Here is a 15810-nt window from a genome sequence, read left to right as displayed (position 1 = left end):
AAAATTGGAAAAGGGAAAACATACCAACAGAAGAAGATCTGATTTTAAAAAATCCTAGAATGTACAGAGATGGACAAATTAACAAAAGAGCTCAAAGAAAAGGAAGATACGGAATATTATATAATCTGGAACAAATGGTATAAGTGGCTAGAGACTTGAAATATTGGATAATAAAAATAGAGGTGTTGACTCAGTCTTCCATCCTTCCAAGGTGGGTAAAATGAGGACCCAGATTGTTAGGGGGCAATATGCTATTTAGTATACTGTCTTTGGTGTAAGCCGCCCAGAGTCCTCAGAGAGTGGGCGGCATAGAAATATGACTAATAAATCAAATAAATAAATATATGTTTTGTGTTTGTCATATTGTGTTATAATAAAAATAATTTAAAATTTAAAAAAAAGAAACCAGAAGGGACAGCCTTTGGAACTGCTGCACTGAGTTTTCTAAAAGATGAAACTGCTTAAGCCATTTGCTTATTTGTGCCAATATGTTTTGTGAATTCTCTCTTTTGAACACCTCGGCAACCCTCATGTGGGTTGTTTGCAGCTCCTTTGTCTCAAAATGCATGCAAATCACTTCCTTTGGTGGCATAGTGTTTAATCTTAATCAAAGCCCAGCCTAATTGAGATATAAACATGGTCGGTTCATGATATCATTCTTTCCATGCAATCCTCTTTGACGAAAAATACATTGTAAGACTAAAAGCATAGCACAACTGGAAGGTAAAGGTTGCATTACAGAGGTGGTTTCACATACTGTAACAACCAGTTCACCCAGCACTGAAAATGTGAGTGCGCGCCATCCGCGCATACATGTGGCGTCACAAAACATGACAATTCGTGTGCGCACATCATCCGCACATGCATGAGGCATTAAAAACACAGTGATACAGGACGGGATTGCATCTGGGCGGGTGGGCGAGAGCAGGCCTACCTGCAGGTCGCCACTACCGGTTCGCCTGAACTGGTTCGAACCGGCTGAATCCCACCTCTGTTGCATTAGCGGACAAAACCTACAACAAAACTATCCATGTTTTGAAGAGAGAAACTTACTTTTTTAAAAAAAAGTTTTGAACAATTTTATATCAGGCCATGCTGTGTTTTTGCAAGGATAATACATAATGCGTATTTCTGCAGAGAGGATCTTAAAAACCAGCAAGAGGAATGATAGTTCCTGTTGATCTGCACTAAGTCATACTGCTTTTTAAGTAAATTAAATATATCCATGTTAGCACTGCATTTATTTTGTATTATAACACCTGAATAGCAACTGGGAAAAAAATACGACTGCTAGTCCCGTTGTTTGATAGTTTATTTTAAAGATATTTACTCAAAATATTCCATGGAGAACACTTTAGAAAGATAAATAGACAAATCCCCATCTTGAAGTTTGCATTTTGAAAAACCTGGGGTACCAATTCAGGAATGAGAAGGAGAAGAACATAGCATGATAGCATGAGTTGAATTGTCCTACATGGAGGGCTGTGTACATTCTGGGGTTGTGCTATACTCCTACTTGCACTGTGGTTATTATTCACCTGGACTACATGGTGTTTGCATTGGATACATCATCCCCATCCGTCAAACTGTTTCATTGATAGTTCAGAATAGCGGAGGAATCACCTGGTGTCCTACTTTCAATCCCTATTCTACTATAGTTATATACATAAGAAGTTTAAGGATGCAATAATCAAAGACCACTCCCTTTGGGATCAACCTTGCTGATTAGGCACGCTGTTATTTCTAGAGGCTCTGGAAAGTTTAGTGCCTTTTGATAGCTACAGATATATACTGTAGATAATAGAACATTTTGTTTGCTGTACCCCTTACTTTCTCTACTTTTTACCTTTTCATCCCATGCTGTTCTTTTTAATGCTTTCTAATATTAAACAAATGAGCATCAAGCTATGGTTTTCCTACTTCACCTGAGTAGGATGTAGGCCTGCTCTGATCAAGATAAGTGACCAATTAGATGCATACAAAACCTTTGCCAGACCAATCCTCAAATACAGCTCGTCTGCCTGGAATCGGATATTAATACAATTGAGCGGGTTCAGAAGTATTTCACAAGAAGACTCCTCCACTCCTCTGCTCACAATAGAATTCCTTATACCATCAGGCTTGAAAATTTGGGCTTGGACAACCTTGAACTATGCCGCCTATGGTCTGATCTAAGCATAGTACACAAAACTGTCTGCTATAATGACTTACCTGTCAACAACTACTTCAGTTTCAAATGCAATAATACACGGGCAAACAATAGATACAAACTCAAGGTAAACCGCTCCAAACCCGATTGCAGAAAATACGACTTCAGCAATAGAGTGGTCAATGCCTGGAATGCTCTACCTGACTCCGTTGTTACTTCCTCCAACCCCCATAGCTTCAGCCTTAAACTGTCTACTGTGGATCTCACACCATTCCTAAGAGGTCTGTAAAGGGGGCGTACATAAGAGCACCAGCGTGCCTACCGTCCCTGCCCTACTGTCCCCATTTATTTGTACTCATTTCATGTGCTCATGTCCATGTTTATACTTATACCTATTATCTCATACATGTTTGACAAAACAAAACAAAACAAAACAAAACAGACAAAACAAAACAAAACAAAACAAAACAAAATAAAATAAAATAAAATAAAATAAAATAAAATAAAATAAAATAAAATAAAATAAAATAAAATAAAATAAAATAAAATAAAATAAAATAAAATAAAATAAAATAAAATAAAATAAAAGTATGTTGGGAGCAAGCTAAACTGGAAATGTATTTATTTAAAGGGCCCATCTCCCTCTTTTTCCACTATTTTGGTGACTTGTCCTTCTCCTTTCCTTTGTCCTTTTTCTTCTCCTTGTCCTTCTTGTTTTTTATCCATGTGTCAAATTAATTTACATTAATACACATACCAATTTCTCATTTGTGGCAATGCTCTTTTTTCCATCATTAACCCAATTTTTCCTCTTAAAAATTGTTCTGAATATTGACTTAAATGTGCTTTTTGCGTCTTTATTTCTGTTGCTTTGTTGTATTAGTTTTAAAGGGAGTTATTCAACAAATGAGAGAACATCCTAGATTTCAGAGGGAGTAGAATCACACCTGACTTTGAATCCAGTATTTCTGTCAGTTTCTGGGTTCACTGCCAGGGCAATTGATCTGCTGCTATGTTATTCCACTTGATTGGGCTCTCCTTTATCAGGAAGGACACATGGATGCAAATATTAAGTGAACAGGACAGGGCAAGGCAAGGCGGGGCAGGGCAGGGCAGGGCAGGGCAATGCAATTGTCTTTATGTTTAATCATGATGAGGGTTTATTGCCAGCCAACCATCATTGCCCTTTATCTCTCTATATAAAAGCTAAATACCACTTACTCATCATGAAATATTCAGATCCGTAAAGCCTACAAATTTGAAATTTTGGCACGTATGTTCACGTGGCTTCTAGATGCTCACTAAGAAAGGATTTTTCAAAATGACTATCAGATCATTAGTATTTCATATACAGTATTATATTCACACACACTGATGCTAAAGAGTGAGATGTTCTACTCTCCCGCCCCACCTGAAAGGAACTCTGTCCCAACTGCCAGTTGCCTTATATTAACATGCTCTGATGCTACCCCTTCGTTAAACCAAGCATGGGTGTAGCCAGCGTGTGACTCATCCAGCCTGTGGGCTGGGACATTCTACTCCCCCTCCCCCTCTGTTCCAACTGCCAGTTACCTTATATTAACACACTCTGCTGCTATGGAGTTACACATTCCACCAGGCTTTAAGTGTCAATTTATTAAGCCCTATCACATAGTTTCGTAGTGAAGCATGGGTGTCCAGCTAGTTTTATATACTTTACATTGCAGTGTTTAGGACCAGCCGTATTATTATGTTTGTCAAGATGACTGCGACTAGGATTGATATTTAGATGAAGGGACAGCAAATATTTAGTGATGATGACAGTGATGAGAGGAGAAGGGTTTATGGGATGTTCTTCATCAGATACCTGTGGGCTTCTGTTGTTCAGTTACTCAGTTTCTTCCAACTCTTTGAGGCCCAACAGACATCATTGTGCCAGGACTGCCTGCCAGTAACTGCTTGTCATCTTCATGTTCCACATTTAGATAGAACTCTTATCTGCCGTTCTCTGGAACTCAGTTAATTTATTGGGCAATTTTTCCTCAGTGTCTTTTGCCCTCAGCTGTCTTTCTTTAATTATCAACAGTTATTTCATCTTTTTTTTTTTTCTGTGTGCATTTTGGCATATTTTTATTTGCTTTGTTTGCTGTAATGATGTCACAAATTTCAATCCAGTGTTCTTCAGACATGCTGTTTATCTAATCTATCCCATTAAATCTATTATTTACCTTCATTGCACAACCGTATGAAATATCGCTGAAGCTGTACCTCGTTGGTGTGATTATTTTTTCTTTAAGTTGTAATTTTGCAAAAAAAGACTTCATGAGCATCATGAGATCAATGCTCAAGTCTTGTGTATGCTGACTAAATAGAACTTCATTTTTCCACGAAGAGTATGTCCAGATGTTAATATGATAATATTTTTCTACTTGTGTATTTTGATTTGTTTTCTTGCAGAATATTCATGCATGGACTGCTATAATTCACTTTACAGATAACAGATTTGGAAGGGACCTTGTAGGTCATCTAGTCCAACCCCCTGCCCAAACAGTAGACCCTACTCTTCTTGAAAGTCTCAAGTGATGAAGCTCCCACAACTTCCAAAGGCAAGCTGTTCCACTGGTTGACTGTTCTGTCAGAAAATTTCTCCTTATTTCCAGGTTAAATCTCTCCTTGTTCAGTTTCCATCCATTATTCCTTGTCTGGCCTACAGGTGCTTTAGAAAATAGCTTGACCCCCCTCCTCCTCTGTGGCAATATTGGAAGACTGCTATCATATCTCCCCTGGTCCTTCTCTTCATAAGACTAGCCATGCCCAGTTCCTGCAACCGTTCTTCATATGTTTTAGTCTCCAGTCCTCTAATCATCCTGATTGGTCTTCTCTGCATTTTTTCTAGAGTCTCGACATCTTTTTTATAGTGTGGTGACCAAAACTAGATGCAGTACTCTAGGTGTGGTCTTACTAAGGCTTTATAGAGTGGTATTAGTACCTCACTTGATCTTGATTATATCCCTCTGTTTATGCAATTTAGGATTGCATTGGCTCTTTTGGCTGCCGCTGCACACTGCTGGCGTATATTTAGCTGGTTGTCCACTAAGCCTCCAAGATTCCTCTCACAGTTACTGCTATTAAGCCTGGTTTCACCCAGTCTATATGTGTACTTTTGGTTTTTCCTGCCTAAGTGTAGGAATTTTCTCTACATTGAATTTCATTTTGTTAGATAGGGCCTTTGCATGGGACTGCCCTTGAAGATGATTTAAAGCTCCATCTGCTATCATATTCAGCTTGTCATATGTTTACCAGTCAGCACCTGTACAGCAGAATGACAATAATTTTATGGGAGCTGCATTGACTACCATTTCCTTCTGGGTCCATTTCAAGGTGCTAGTGCAAGGTCTATAAAGTCCTTTATGTCTCGGATCCTTAGTATTTGTCAGCCCTTTGAGGCAGTCCAGATCCGAAAGTAGACTCCACGAAGTTCACTTGAATTTTATAGATGTGAGTGTGGACTCCAACTCCCTGAATTCTCATCAATGATCATGCTGGCTGTGGAATTGTGGGAGTTAAAGTCCACCCAGCTGAAAATTTCTCTGGTTAGGAAACAGTAATATAAACAATAAAAATAAACTCTTGAAAACCTGACAATGTTTTCGTTTTGTCTTTTAAAAGATAAAGGTAAAAGTTCCCCTTGCACATATATGTTAGTCGTTCCCAACTCTAGGGGGCGGTGCTCATCTCTGTTTCAAAGCTGAAGAGCCAGCGCTGTCCGAAGACGTCTCCGTGGTCATGTGGCCGGCATGACTAAACACCAAAGGCACACGGAACGCTGTTACCTTATCAAACTTAAACAGTATTGCTAAGACAGATAAATGAATATCATCCTACCTTCATACATACATACATAAGGTAACGGTAAAGGTTCCCCTTGAACATATGTGCTAGTCGTTCCTGACTCTAGGGGGAGGTGCTCCGTTTCAAAGCCAAAGAGCCAGTGCTGTCCAAAGATGTCTCTGTGGTCATGTGGCCGGCATGACTCAACACCAAAGGTGCACGGAACGCTGTTACCTTCCCACCAAAGGTAGTCCCTATTTTTCTACTTGCATTTTTATGTGCTTTCGAACTGCTAGGTTGGCAGAAGCTGGGACTAGAAACGGGAGCTCACTCCATTACGCGGCATTACGGATTCAAACCGCTGAACTGCTGACCTTTCGATCAACAAGCTCAGCGTCTTAGCCACTGAGGCACCACATCTGTCTTTTAAAGAGAATTAAATTAGAGACAGTTCCTTTCTGAGGTTCACTTCCTGCCCAGACTTAAATTATTTCCACTAACTGCCACTACTTTCCTTCTCCAAGGTTGTTTCTGTGGTTATCTACAGTGCTTTCAGGACTATTTCCAAATTCCTGGTAGAATTTGCCTGCTTAGGATGCAGTGGGGGTTAAGAAACTGGATGGTTCTTCCCTGCTGACATTTCCAAAGGCAGTCAAAATTGCCCTCTTTCAGAGAGACTTTTGATGGAAGTGTCATTTAACTGGAAAATCTATTTAGTGGAAGAAATAGAATAACATGCAGTATACAGTACTGATTATGTTTAATGGTTTAATGGCATATAGTCACATTAGATCATTTTAACACCCTAGAATTGAGGAAGTAGACCGTATACTAGTCCGTGAAAAAATAAACATTGGGGTGGTTGTCATTTCCTTCTGTGGAATATATCCCTTATTTGTGATCTACCCATCAGGGATGATAGATCCGGGAGTGTACATACACAACAGTAGTTCATAGCACAATTGGGATGCTCAGATTCACTACAAGGTAATGATCCATGAAGGACTATAAGCTGGATCCAATTGGAGCTCAACAGATAACAAACTAGTCCAGCCAGCTTACATCAGTTTTGACATATTGTTTTCCTTCATGGGAAATTGAGCCTTTAAAATGGTTCAAACAACGTAAATAATAAAATGAAGTAAACAATGCCCTCATAGATAGGAGTAGAAAACCATAACTTTGACCTCTTGAAATCAAATTTAAGGCAGAAGGGTTTGCTTGAAAATCTGTATCAGCCTCCTGGCTGCTCCAAAACATTTATATTTTCCTAGAATATACATATGGAAACAGCATCAATATTTTAAATATAATTCAATTTCCAAGGAATATTTTGGGTCCCAGGAAAATCCATGAAACAAAGCTCAATTCCAGGATGACAGTACTTAATGTCAACATTATTATTTCATTTTCCAATTGAACTTAATTTCATATTATATTATTAGAAATATTCAATAGCTCATGCTTTTAAGAATTATAGACGTGATCTTTTTTAATGATGATGTTTACTTTTACATATGTCCTATGTATCTATGTATCTATGTATGTATGTATGTGGTGGCTCAGTGGCTAAGATGCTGAGCTTGTCAATCGAAAGGTCAGCAGTTCAGCAGTTTGAATCCCTAGTGCCGCGTGATCAAATTTTTTTTCTTTTTTTTACTTTTTAAGCATTTTTTTACTACCGGTTCTCCGGAACTGGTAGTTAAAAATGCTTTAAAAAGAAAAAAAGAAAAAAAAAAGTTCCCACAATCGTGTGTCGCTCAGCTGATTGTTGGAAGTTTTTTTTTTACTTTTTAAGCATTTTTTTACTACCGGTTCGGGCGAATAGGTAGTAAAAAAAATGCTTTAAAAAAGTTTTTTAAAAGGCTTGGACGATTGCTTGACACAGCTGTGATCATCGGAACCTTTTTTTTACTTTTTAAAAGCATTTTTAACTACCTATTTGCCCGAACCGGTAGTAAAAAAATGCTTTAAAAAGGTTTTTAAAAGGTTCCGGTGATCACAGCTGTGCCGCACGATCTTCAGAACCTTTTTCTTTTTTTACTTTTTTAAAGCATTTTTTTACTACCTATTCGCCCGAACCGGTAGTAAAAAAATGCTTTAAAAAAGTAAAAAAGAGGTCCGACGATCGTGCAACACAGCTGTGATCGTCGGAACCTTTTTTTTTTTTACTTTTTAAAAGCATTTTTTACTACCTATTCGCCCGAACCGGTAGTAAAAAATATTTTTAAAAATATTTTTAAACAGGTTCCCAAGATCATGTGCCACAGCTGATTCCCCCCCTCATTGTTCTACTTACCTTCCCAAGACTCCTTTTGGCACGTATTGCGCATGCACGCATAGTGCGCATTTGGTGTGCACTGCACCTGCATGCACGCAGTGTGCACAGCATGTGCTTGACATGCAACTCACATGCGTGGCCAGTGAATTGGTAGCAAACTGGTTCAGATTTCACTGCTGCTGCTGTATATCAAAAACATCTCAGAAACCAGCAGCAGACTGCAGATGGCAGTCAGCAGATGACAGCAGATGGTTATAATAACCATCACTCTAGGTCACAAACCAACTAAAGCCCTCCAAAATATGCAAAATAAGTAAACCAAGTCTCAGCAGCCCCAAAAGAAAAAAATAGGAGTCATCTATAGCATACGGTGTAAGGACTGCAACAGTCACGATGTAGGACAAACTGAACTAGCAGAGCATATCCATAAACACCAACTAGCAGAAGACATGATAAAAACTCCTTTCGTAACACGTGGACAGGCACAACCATAGTTTCAACTGGGAAACTGGGGGAGGGGGGGCCTCCTAAATCAAGCTAAATCCAAAAATACTGGAGAATTCCTGGACGCCTGGCACTCAGATAAATTGGCCATCAACAGGCACATAGATATAAACAACATCTACATACCGTTCAAAGGAGGCAATCAAAAAGTCCCAAAGAAAACAAAAAGACTAAAGCATCTCCTCATCAGCAGAGATTAACACCATGATTGACTCTAGATGAACAATCAAGGAGTAAATAATACCCCAGTCAAAGAACTACCAATGCTGACCAGCTAACAGTAAACAGCTAAAGGAACACCAAGAATACTCCTATCAAAACTGACAGGTCAAGACACTAGTATATAAAAATAAGCACAAATCCCAGTCCCTTCTAATGCTGATGGTGTTACCTCATTAGGTAATAAATGCCTGCAAGAAAACCACCAAACTCAGAGAGGACCAAGGACTCAGCAGTTCAACCCAGAGCTGCAAATATTCTCATCTATCAATCGGTCTGTTTCTTTCTCTGTTTACCTGTTATTTATGTATTCTATTTATATAACCACCCATCTCACTTTTACGTGATTCTATGTAGCTTCATCTTGCTTGAAGAAGCAAAGAGGAAGCAATGTATTGAAAAAATAATATTTAAGCAAATGAATTTGATACTGGAAAAACTATCAACTGGTTTCAGCAGACAATAATTTGAGTACTGTATCATTACTATCATTATTGAATTGCATTGCCTATAAATAAATTATAATCAGAAGCAGATGATTTCGTACAGAGTTAAAGGATTTTTTAAATCTCTTTGTTCTGAAATATAACACTTCTTGCCTGCAGTCTCAGCTGGCATTGATCAGAAACATTTTCTGTGCTTTTAATTCATACAAAAGTATTATGAAATGCTGTTTAGGTTTGGACTATGTTTTCCTTTTTTCATTCATAAATGAAATTCACATTAGATGCTTGGGTACGTATATCAAACGGATTGTGTAAGTTTAAATTTTAAGGCATTAAAAAGGTTCATTTCCATACAGAATGTTTAGTGTAAAAATGTTAATAAGTTGTCTTTTTTAAAGGCTTTTTAATCCTCTCCTTGTCACAAGTTCACTCAAGAATACCCAGTACTGTGTCAGGGTTCCAAGTAACACCCCCAACGAAAGAAGACTCAGAGACTTGAAGTTCCTCAAAGTTCCATTTTATAAAAGATGTCATATTGGCATATCTGGGAAAACCCGAATCTGAAAGCTTCCAGGTTTTCCTCACCCAAAAGAAAGTCCAAGTCCCTGCCCAGTAGCCACATGTCCATCACATGGTCCAATCAAAGCACCATCCCAACTGGAAATGCCTCCCAGTTCCAGCTGTCCAGGTGCAGGGCAAGATGTCCTTGACTCTCTAAGAAAGGAATGTTATTATGACTATGTATCATCCATGCTCTGTACAATCCCCCCCTCCCAGTTTCCACAGCACTAAATGTGGCAGGCCTGAAGGCCCAATGCAAAAGATGGCTTCCAGACCTGACATACTCTATGTTATATGAATAATCATATTCTAGATATCAGTGGTTTAATATAAGTGTTAATTAAATGTAAACAGTTTGAGTCTTCTACTGACAATTTTGCAATGTGTATACTTCCTATTGTTGATTCTATTAAAAGAATAGCCTGATACTAGAAGAAAACTGTTTATTTTGGGGAAATAGGTATTTAACAATATTAACATTAGATGAGAATAAATCAGGAATATTTTTAGGACTATACTGCCTGAATCATAATGCTTTATCTAATTATTATATGATAATCTGTTTCGTACTGCAGAAACATGTAACTTTGGTCCCCAGCTTTTCATCATTGAAAAGAAGAAAAATTCAGTGATTGTCAGTTTATAAAATAGTTGCCACAGTGGGTGCAGCTTCTCACAAATACTCATTTAGCAGAAGATAGATTGATAAGATTATTGTATGCCATCTGATCAAAACTCACATCATGCACAGCTGACAGAGAGAGAGAGAAAAAGCCACTCAGAGTCAATTGGAGTTGGGCAGCTCCAGTTGAACAGAGTAAATAAAGTCCTTCTATTACAAGGTAGTGCTTGACTTACAACTATAATTAAGTATTAGTGCTGCTTTATAAAGACTTAGTAAGGCCATGCCTGGACTATTGCATCTAGTTTTGGTCCCCACATTACAAAAAAAAGATGTTGAGACTTTGGTAAAAGTGCAAAGAAGAGCAATTAAGATGATTCATTAAGGTTGACTCAGTCTTCCATTCTTCCAAGGTCCATAAAATGAGGAGCCAGATTGTTGGGAACAAGATGCTGACTCTGTAAACCTCTTAAGAGAGCGATGTAAAGCACTGTGAAATTCAAATTTTTTAACTACCGGTGCTGTGGGTGTGGCTTGATGGACATGGTGTGGCTTGGTGGGTGTGGTGTGGCTTGGTGGGCGTGGCTTGTTGGGCATGGCAGGGGAAGGATACTGCAATATCTCCATTCCCACCCCACTCCAGGGGAAGGATATTGCAAAATCTCCATTCTCACCCCACTCTGGGGCCAGTTCTCCAAACTGCTCAAAATTTCTGCTACCGGTTCTCCAGAACCTACCAGAACCTGCCGGATTTCACCCCTATGGCTTTCCCATTGATTTTATGGGTAAACCAGCAGAGAAGATTGAAAGGGGAGGGGAGTTGCTTACTCCCTCTAAAAGGGCCCGTAATCTAGGCGTCCTCCTGGATTCGTGGCTGTCCTTAGTGGACCATCTGATGGCCGTGACTAGGGGGGCTTTTGCACAGGTTCACCTGTTACACCAGGTACGCCCCTTCCTAGACAGGGATGCCCTTCGTACAGTCACCCAAGCTCTCGTTATCTCTCGTCTGGACTATTGCAATGCCCTCTACATGGGGCTCCCCTTGGGGTGTACTCAGAGGCTCCAGCTGGTCCAGAATGCAGCTGCGCAGGTTGTTATGGGAGCTTCCCATTACTCCCATGTTACACCTCTCCTGTGCGAGCTGCACTGGTTACCGGTGGTCCTTCGGATCAGCTTCAAGGTGCTGGTATTTACCTATAAAGCCCTACACGGCATGGGCCCAGGGTATTTGCAGGATAACCTTCTGCCTGCCTCCCACCGCCCTGTGCGCTCACATAGGACTGCCCTCCTCCAGGTGCCATTGGCCAGACAATGTCGGCTGGTCCCACCCAGGATGAGGGTGTTCTCTGTGGGTGCACCGACCCTCTGGAATGGGTTACCCACGGGGCTCCGGACGGCCCCCAACCTCCGCTCTTTCCGCCGTGACCTGAAGACATGGCTTTTCCAACAAATTTGCTGATCTGATGGGTGATTTTAATTGGGAGATTTTAATTTGATTAATTTAATAGTTGTTTTTATTGCTTTCCTTGTTTAATCTTCTGTGAGCCGCCCCAAGTCCTTTGGGAGAGGGGCGGCATATAGGCATATAAGTATAATAAAATAAATAAATAAAATAAATAAAATGGTGATTATATGATAGTGTGGCCCTGGCATAAGTGTGAACACATATTGCCAAGCACCCAAACCATGATTGTGTGATCATGTGGAGATGTTCAGTGACATTTTATGACAGCTTTACAGATGTAAGTGCTTTACAGCTATAAAACAATCCTTTCTGAGGCTGTCGTGATTTCAAACGGTCATTAAAACAACTGGTGATAAGTTAAGGACTTCTTGTAGGTAGCGGAAGTGGCAGGAACCACTACTCGAAAGCAGTGGGTGAGTGCAGGATATGAAGGTGTTTCAGGAAGAGAACATTCACAGGCCTTAGCCATTTGCTAGAACTCTTTTGCAATATCTTCACTAGACAAAGCATCAACCCACTGCTACGTAATGGGGCAGGAATATTGTTTCATATGCCCATTTATCAGAACAAATCCTTGCTATCTTTAGTAGCCTTTACTTTCAGTTGTGTGCATAGAACTCCTATTCGAATACTGACTTCCTTGAGTGACGAGTACTGTTGTTGCAAAACCCAAGATGTTTTCGTCTGAAATTTTGTAATATTGCTTTCAAATTGTACTATAAATACCAGAAGAATTTAAGCTCACACTTTCCACAGGGAATAAAAGCTATCTTCTTTGTCGCCTCGGTGCCTGCACAGATGCAACCGTGTCTTTTGTGAAAGAGAACTGGGATTTAGGGATTTCATTTGAGAAGTTAATTGTAAAATAAAGCTTGCTATTTACAATGCAAAAGAGATATTAGCTGCAGTAAGGAGACCCTCACACTGTGACTATTATGACATCCTCGAAATCTGAGATGTCTGCAGATTGCAAATCATAAGTAATTTGTTCACAAATAGTTCAGTCATTTCTTTTCTTATATTGAGAGCTGTGGGTTAATGTGCCTATGACTAATTTCTGCAACCCAAATAATAAAGGGATCCTAATTAGATGCAGCAATCTAAATCCTGAGGTATATTGGATAATTACTGCAACATGCAAAGATCATATGACTGATGGGCTACTGTTTATGTAAAAGTACCCAACATAGTGGGAGAGAGCTATGTTAATTACATTATAATTTCGTGGGTAATTATAAACAAATTTAAAACAGTACAAGGCTAACGATGTGATAAGCATAATGTCTGCTATGGTTCTTCTTTGAAAAACCTTGACTTTATTATAAAATATTCCGATTTTATTTTGGTATGATTTATGCTGAAATTAGTATGCAAATATACTTGTTTGTATCTCAGTATGATTTATACTGAAAACAGATATGATTTTTTTTTAATTAAACATGTCATCTTTTTGTTTCTCCTTCCTGTTGTAAAAGTTGTATATGTGTGTGTGTGTGTGTGTGTGTGTGTGTATGTGTATTTCGCGGGTGTTTGTATGTAGGTTTTCGCAGGTTTTCGCGGGTGTTTGTATGTAGGTCTTTGGTTATTTGGGTCTTCTCCCACGTAAAATTGGAAGTGTCTTGGTGACGTTTCGACGAAGTCTCATTCGTCATCTTCAGGCTGGTGTTCTCGGCTTCGTGCTTCCAGGAGCTTCGTGCTCCTGGAAGCACGAAGCCGAGAACACCAGCCTGAAGATGACGAATGAGACTTCGTCGAAACGTCGCCAAGACACTTCCAATTTTACGTGGGAGAAGACCCGAATAACCAAAGACCTACATATATATATATATATATATATATATATATATATATATATATATGTCTGTAGGCGCTGCCTTCACTGACTCAAAAAGAACATCTGACATACCCGTATTTTTCGGAGTATAAGGTGCACTCCCCCCTCAAATTGGGTGGAAATGTCTGTGCATCTTATACAGTGAATGTTGCCGAAGCCCTGCCCACTTGCCAGCCCACACCCTTTGGCCTCTGCCTCCCAGTAATTTACCTCCTTGCAGCAAACAGCCTGGTCAGCTTCAGCACAGCCTGATTAAGCACAAGCAGCTGATTGGCGGTTGGATCGGCCTCCCGGAATACCGCCTATCAGCTGTTCCAGGCTGCAGGGATTGCCACCACCCATCACCACCTATCACTGCTGCTGCTTATCGCCATCTCCATATGCCTCATTTTCAGCCTCCAAGTGTCCCATTTTTGGCCCGTTCCAGGCAGCAGGGATAGGTGGCGGCAGCAGCAATCCCTGCCGCCCGGAACAAGCCAAGAAATGGGATGCGTGGAGGCTGAAAATGGGGCATGCAGAGGCCAAAAACAGAACATGTGGAGGCCAAAAATGAGGCGCACGGAGATGGTGATAGGCGGCAGCAGCAATGGGCGGTGACGGCAGCGACAGGCGGTGACAATCCCCACAGCCTGGGACAGCTGATAGGCGGTATTTTGGGAGGCCAATCCAACCACCAATCAGCTGCTTGTGCTAAATCCGGCTGTGCTAAAACTGACCAGGCTGTTTGCTGTTTGCTGCAAGGAGGTAAAGTGCTGGGAGGCAGAGGCAAATTTTTTCCCCTTCTTTTCCTCCCCAAAAGCTAAGTGCGTCTTATACTTCAGAGTGTGTTATAGTCCAAAAAATACGGTCCATACCATGGCAAAGAAATTAATATAAATCTCAAAGTATGCTTGAGTTGAGTGGTATGGCTGAATGTTTGTGGTCTATCTGCTGTTGACCTCACCCCATTCCTAAGAGGTCTGTAAGGTGCGCGCATAAGAGCACCAGTGTTCCTACTGTCCCTGTCCTAATGTTTCCTCTATTTCAGTGGTGGGTTGCCCCCAATTGCACCGGTTCTATAGAACTGGTAGTAAAACCAGCAGGAGGCTCCGCCCACCAACCCCGACATCATCAAAACGCTTCTGCACATGCGCAGAAGAGTGTGCTCACAGCCCCACTACAAACTGGTAGTAAAGGTAAATAAAACCCATCCCTGCTCTATTTGTATCTATTTTATGTATTCAAATCATGCTTATACTTATATAAATTACTTAATACGTTCTTGACAAATAAATGAATGAAAAATAAATAAAATAAGTATCCAAAGTTTTTTGCTCATACTATCATTGTCTCTTTTACCAGTTCATCTTCCATTTTTAAGCTTAACAAGAAATTGTATTTTTTCTTTATCAACTTTTCATCTATTCCTAACATTATTTGGTCAAATATTGTAAGCTCTTTAAAGAAACCATAATCCTTAATATCTTTCTCATATCTCAATTTTATTTGCATATGCGGCCACCATGATAGGTCCACACCTATGATTCTGCAACTCTTGTTTAGTTTTAAGTTTCTCTTCCACATTCAAAATATCTTTATACGTTAAGATTTTTTTTCCAGATTTACTATATTTGGATGTATAAATGCTTCCATTGTTGAGAGCCAAACTGGAATTTTAATGTAAATTTTTGCTTTCACCTTTTCCCATACTGAAAGTAGAGCATTTCTTATATAGTGTCTTTGAAAATATCTATGAGTTTTACTTTTGTTATACCATAAAAAAGCATGCCATCCTAATTGGAGATCATGGCCTTCTAGAAGCAGTAATCTTTTATGTCTAAGAGTTATCCATTCCCTCACCCATGTTAATACAGCTTCATGATAATAGAGCTCCCAAACTGGTAGTCCAAAGCCCCCATTGTTTTTGGAATCTTGCAACA

The sequence above is a fragment of the Pantherophis guttatus genome, chromosome 6 (genome assembly GCF_059756535.1).
Source record: "Pantherophis guttatus breed Tessera chromosome 6, ASM5975653v1, whole genome shotgun sequence".
NCBI classification, from domain to species: Eukaryota; Metazoa; Chordata; class Lepidosauria; order Squamata; family Colubridae; genus Pantherophis; species Pantherophis guttatus.
This window is presented reverse-complemented; position numbering follows the sequence as displayed.